Raw genomic sequence first — 6,803 nt, 5'->3', positions numbered from 1 at the left:
TTTGTATAGGCTACGTTCTCCAATCTCCATCCATCCATCAATATCAATTTATCCTATAATAATATACAACCAATATGAATCTACTCATGTAGCTTATACAACCAATATGAATGTACAGTTTTGACTAATTATTACATGATATTTACAAATATGTTTTTTCGAAAATGAAATACACCCCACAGTGATGGTGAGGGAGTAGATAGCTGATGCCCCAAGGCACAACTGAAACCCATCAGCAACTTGCCATCAAAGCAGAGCACACCCTAGGGCATACAAATCACGTAATAGCATAGCAGATAGGAAAATTTAACCTCTCCACTTTTTTTCATAACCAATATATCCACTGAAATATGAACGGAAAGGAAAACAAAGCCTAAAGCCACTCTTTACCCTCCAACTAAGTACACTGTTTACAAAAGTACCAAAACGGTACTCCAAGCTATACTAGACCCTTTTTTTTCGAGGGCAGCTATACTAGACCCTTGGAAATATGTCTGGAAAATTCTCAAGGTTGCAGTGAGACCAAAGAGACAAACTCAGTGCTCAGGCCCCCAGCTTTACTAATGTTGATCACAAAATGCTCAGGGTACTTCCTTAGCAGCAATGTGAGTCCATGCCATGGTCTACCTTCAGTTTCACTCGCAGGAAAGTCTTCTGATGTCAGATATTTTCGCACCCTGCTGTGGTGCCACAAATTGCTGTACTTATCAAACATCTGTCACAACAGAAAGCTTGTTAGAAATAAATATAATGATATAATACATATGGCAAGAAAGGCTAAAAAAGTGAAAGACTACAGGGAATCTGATAATGACAACCTCGTGAGCCACTGGAAGTTTGAAACAATAATTTGCAAAACAAAACTGTCGAGCACAGAATAGGAAACAGAGAAGGGCAACAAACGGTCCAAGATCAATGATCCAACAAGAAAGAGACAACTAGCTGTGCCCAGAGCTATTAGTACTGGAAAAATAAGGTGGCAGCTACCAGCTTCTAGAAGATTGTAGCAACCACATTTTGCAGTAGACATCCTGTTTTAGATTTGAAATACTATTAACAAGTCATTGAACATTGTACAGAACCTTTCAGCACAAAACTAGTACAAAAGTGCCAACTACCTCCAGTTTCCAGTAGAACACAGTATCTTGTTCAAAAAAAAGTTGGAGGGTGATACAGGGAGAGCACTCTCGCTTTAAGGCTAAAATGAGACCGAGACCGAGACCGTCCATTTACTCAAGTGGGGCCCACTCTACCTTATCTTCTTCCCGGCGCATCTCTTTCGCTCGCGAACTGCGCACAAGCCCCCGCCGCCCAGCACCACCCGACCGGCTCTGGCAGCTACGCTGCCGTCGCCGCCGCCCCCAACCACGGCCGCCCTTGCCCCCGCTGCCCGTGCCGCCCGACCGGCTCCGGCGGCGACCGCGGCGCCACCGACCACGGCCATCTCTGCTCTGCCTCCCTTCGGCCCGTCGCCCGCCGCCGACCACTCCCTCACCGGCGTCGCCTCCGACGCCGGCGAGGACCGCCCGGGTCCGACCCCTTCCCCTTCCCCCTCCTCCTCCCCTCCCCCTCCCCTCCCCCATCCCGGCCACCTCCACCGCTCGCCCCCGCCACCGACCCTGCCCACCGGTTGTCCACCACCACCCGGTCGGCGGCGCCATCGCCGCCGGCCTCGCCGCCCACAACCCGTCTCCTCCGCCGGGCCGGCCGCCGCCCACGGCCATCCCTCTAAGGTCGCCGGCCATGAAGCTACCCCAACCCTGGAAATCCAGAACCCTAAGCCCGGCGGCGGCCCCGCCGCCGACCGCCCTGCCCACCTCCCGCCCATCCCGTCGCCAGAGAAGATGGCAAGTGTCGCTGAGCAGCTGCGTTCTCAATTTGTTACTTCCTCCTGTGTGCTCAAGGAGGTAAGAAGGGGGCTCTCGAGATAAGCCTACATCGAGAGGGCTCTCGATGTAGTTTTTCCGAAAAAAGTTTGTTGCTTTACAAGTGAGAATGACTGCAAACTAGAAACGACCAGCAAAATCAATAATAGTAGTGTGATGTATCTATCTATCAGATAAAGATGCAAAAGCTAGGAATAGGTCCAATTTGCTCAAGCCAAACCTCACACTGCTGAAGAAACAATCAAGAAGCTTAACTATCATGTACTTTATGATTATTAGTTCTTAATTCACTTGGACCACAAGGTTAACTCTTATTTATCAAGAAGCTTAGATCATTCTATATAAGATTCTTTTCTACTGGAATTGCATAGATACACTTTAACATAGACAAGAAAACGGATGTCCATGTATGCCATAATTCATCCCAAGGACTAACAGTAAAGTGGCAAGGTGTAGGCTAAGGTTGTTATGGTCAGTGTTTTAAATAGCAGGCATATAGTGCTGATATAGTGTCTCCAGACAGCTATCGTTATGACCTTTGCAGCAGCTATGGTGGGATATAGCATTCAATAGGCGCAATTAGTTGCTAGAGAAAGCTGCAGATAAACCCTACAGTCTGCTATTTAAAACAATGATTTTGGTTGAAAGGCAAAGGGACTGACAGCATCCATAAGAATTAAGATTTTAACCCAAAAAGAAAAGAAAAGAGGGAAAGCAAAAGAAGTATACTGTGAGACTTCTCCACAAGAAAAAAAAAACATTCTTACCAGTTCATGAAGCTTGTTCATAGAAACCCATTCTTGAGGTCCACAGAGATCAGACAGTATAATAGCAGCTGATGAGATGACATCTTTCTCTTCCAACTGAAGCAATAGTTGATCATCTGCTTCCTTGTAAGCTTTTGACCCTGCAGCGTCCGACCTTCTTCCTGAACAAAAGAATAAAACAACTACTAGTCTTCAACATGCTCAAAAATAAGTTTGACGGCAATGGAAAATAGATTAAAAAATGTATACACACATGATTATGCGGAAAAGATATGCAATTCTACTAAAAGTGCTGAACAAGTAGAAAATAAAAATAATACAGGATCTAAAGCAATAGAATCCAAGCATTTAATGATACTTCAAATGTATTCTGTGCTTATTGATCTATACTGAAATATTTTGTACTGCAGGCAACTGAAATATGTTTTCATTATAACAATATTTCAATTTTCCAAATCAAACATAACTCTTAATCCAGGGCCTGATTCAAATGAAAACAAGGTGATCGCAGAATGTATGCATGAGCTATCTCTGTCAGCAATCAGTTATGTACATGTTTCATTTTCAGAATCAGGCATCTAAGAAGCAGATGCACTTAGATTACACCTTGCTATCCTATCAGCAGATCAGAAATACAGACAGTAATTCACTATAAACTATGATCAACAAAGAGGTACAAATAAGTTACACAACTTTAAATAGGAAGAATTTTGTCAACAGCTTTTAGTAGACAAACACAAAACCAAACAATGATATGTCTAGAAAACCTAGCCTTGTGAGCTTACACCCATTATCGTGTATATAAGAACATGATATGTTTCATGTCTTAAGAAGTATATGCAACAGAAGTATAGAGCTAGGAAATCAAGAAAACATTTTTCCTACCACTACATTAAGAGTCTAAAAAGTTACTCATAATATTTTTATTAGCTTCAGGGGTGAATCATATTTGACATTGGTTTCACATATCTAATATATTTTCCTGGCAGCAAAAACTGCCATAATGTGGCAGTATTGACACAATATGGTGTTAAAGAAGACTCACAACAAAAACATTGACAATCCAAAGATACTGATAATGTAGGATAATGCCATATACAAAATCGAGTGACAAAAAGATCTGCACATATGCCCAAAATGCAAACTACATTTCTGTCACCTAAGCTTGCAATAAGATGTAATTTTCATGGAACCAAAACTCCAAATCCTTGAGTCAGCTGGAGGTCTGGAACAACAATTTAACTAGCACGAAAGATGACAATGCCACTAGTCACCTCCAACTATTGTTGCAACACAAACCAATTGCCAGCTAGAAGTAGGAATAGCAGATGACAGATGATCATCAACAGAACTCAAAAGCAATCCTGAACTATTGCACGATAATCAACAACATCATCTCAACCATGGACTTTCACGTTGTCACCCATCCAACAAACGAACATGATATAATGCTATTGCTGTGCCATCCACTCTCTTCATCCAAATGGCAGGCACAGGTAGACCCAACAATCACCAAGTAACCAGTAGGATTAGGTACATGATGACAATGTAAAGACAATAAACAGGCGATGCACTATTGTGACCAAATTCATTCCTATCATCCATTTTATTGGAATATCGTAAAAGGATGAACTCATCCCCAAGACTCCAGCCATTTTACCAATCAAATGAACTTGATGAAAATAATCCCAATTCCCAAATCCCTAGCAGCAGTTCAATGTGCAAACAAGGAGCAATTCTTTAAATCCAACAGAGATCAAGAGGCAAACTAATCCAATACCATCATTCCCGTTGCTCAGATACTTTGCCGCCGCCAGGGCCTCTCCCTGCTCCTTCCCGTTGTCCTCGTCGTCATCAGACGGAGGCGGCGGGATGGAGCGCGGAATGGCGGGGGCGCGACGCTTGCGCCGAAGACGGAGCGGGACGGGAGGAGGAAGTAGAACTTGGCGTCCCCCATCTGCAGGAGGTCCTGGGAGTCTAGCTTGACGGGGGGGCGAGCCCGGGAGGTGGTGCACACCCTCGACGAGGCAGCCGTTCTTGCCGAGCACCTGGAGCGCGAAGCGGCGGCGCGGGAAGTCGTAGAAGATGCGCGCGTGGCGGCGGGAGACGTTCAGGCCACCGCCAAGCGCGCCGAGGTCCACGTCCACGCCGTCGTCGGCCTCCGCCGGCGCCGGGGCGGTGGGGTCCTTTCTGCTGCCGCGGCGGCTGTGGCGGCCGAGGATGATGGAGTAGGTCTGCATGTAGTACTCGAAGCACTCACCTTGCAGCTTCGCGAACCCCACCTCCATCTCCGACGACGCCGGCATGGCGGCGGCGGCGGGGCGGCGGGGGTTCCCCATGCGGATGCGAGGGTTTGGGTAATTGGACCGTTTGGGGATTAGGGCACGGTGGTGCGGCGCCCAGGCGAACTTCTCTCCGGATTGCACGGGGATTAAGTACCCTCGCCGGCGGCGAGGTATGAGAGGGTTTCCGTTGAGCCTAGGGCTAAAACCTTGGCTGGCGGCGAAAATTGGCAATGTTGGGCTACATCCTGAAAGTAATCCGGCCCATATAAGATGCATGCTAGCGGTGTACCATTTTAACAATTGTTGAATTGAATTGTTAAAATGATTTTTGTCATTGTGCTTAGTGCATGTACACTCGTTACCAGTTTCTACTGAACATTGATAAAAAGAAAGTTTCTAGTGAACATATAGATCGGAAAAAAAATGTTTCTAGTGACTTGTTTTGTTGGTGCATGTTTATTGTACTTAGGGTTTCATTGGAAAGTGGTAAAGGTTTCCACAATTTTATTTTTGTCCAAGTGTTGTTACATTCTGATATGGTTTATACTTTTGGTAGGTACCAGGACGAGTGGTGAACCTTAAATGTATATTGCCATGAGGCCACAACAAGAAGCGTATTTGTTCACATGAAAACTGATAAGGAATTCATATGTTTGTTCATTATGCTGGGTTTGGCGGAACATTTTGCTATTATGGCCAAGATTACATGTACTATGAGAAGAGGGATGGTGTTAAGAACTGATGTGCAATCTTATATTCTTATACCATTAGTGTTTATGAAAAGGGTTAAGAAATTTAAGGATTTGCATGGAAGGCCTGAATATATGCTTGATATGGAAGATATCCTTAGGATCTTACAATCTCCAGAGAAGTTCTATATGAATCTTTGAAGATGTGATAGCAAATTCTAGAAGAATTAATGGGAAAAAAAGAGGACATGTGCCATCATAACAATTAGAAGATTGGTTCTGTAAATGAAGAGCATGTTGAGGAGTAGAGGAAGGAATTAAAGAAGTAATTTGTTGGGAGGATGAAGAAAAAGAAGAGAAGGGCTTACCCTTCTTAGCATTGTGGTGATATACAATCAGCATTGTGAAGGGTGGAGTCACCTTTGGATCTTCCCTCCTGATCTCTTGCTCCTCCCTCATCTTGGCTTCCTTCTCTTAAATGGCTTCATCCATCATGGTCATAGCCATCCACTTCCCTACTCCTCAAATGAGCAATTTTGTCCAATAGATGTTGTGTGGTCTTCTTCACCCTTTTATCCCACTTGGTATCCACCCACTGGATCCAAAACGACAACACCATAAAAATCAAACAACAATTAACTACAACCACCTTGAAATCAAAGACACATGAGACATGTCAGATTACCTCAAGGGGACTACCAGGAAGCATCTACAATTATTCTTCCATTCCTAGCATACCTTCTTCGTGAGCTCAAGCCATGGTGACACCAGTTCCTCTTTCCTCTCGGCATCAATCGACCTCCTCTAACATATTATACACATCAACCAGAAACTCTATGCCCCAGTAAAATTCCTTAAAGCCAAATGGAAATAAAATGATCTTGGTCTTGTAATCCTATGGACAAATTGAATATACTACACAAAAAGCTCTATTGTCGTGAATCGCATATCAGAAACCCAACCCCTCAGATCTCGGGACTAAATTGCTTGATAAGAAACATTGGGACCCAAAAATTGCTTGATAAGAAACATTGGGACACCAAAACACATTAGCTACTTCAAACATGAACCCCCGATCAAATTAGTAGGCCCTAAATCAATTCCTAACCTAGAATATGGTGAAAATTACTGACCAATAAGGTCTTGTTTTGTCGCATCATGCTCGTAGTTCATAGA

The 6,803-nt window shown here is 44.1% G+C and overlaps 1 pseudogene; it reads right to left on the bottom strand.

The window, feature by feature from the left end:
* Positions 1-5,161, bottom strand: LOC120644311 (annotated as a pseudogene).
* Positions 5,162-6,803: the final 1,642 nt, after the last annotated feature.

This window comes from Panicum virgatum, chromosome 8K (genome assembly GCF_016808335.1).
Source record: "Panicum virgatum strain AP13 chromosome 8K, P.virgatum_v5, whole genome shotgun sequence".
NCBI classification, from domain to species: domain Eukaryota; kingdom Viridiplantae; phylum Streptophyta; class Magnoliopsida; order Poales; family Poaceae; genus Panicum; species Panicum virgatum.
Note: the sequence above shows the minus strand (reverse complement) of the source record. Positions and strands in the feature narration are given on the sequence as shown.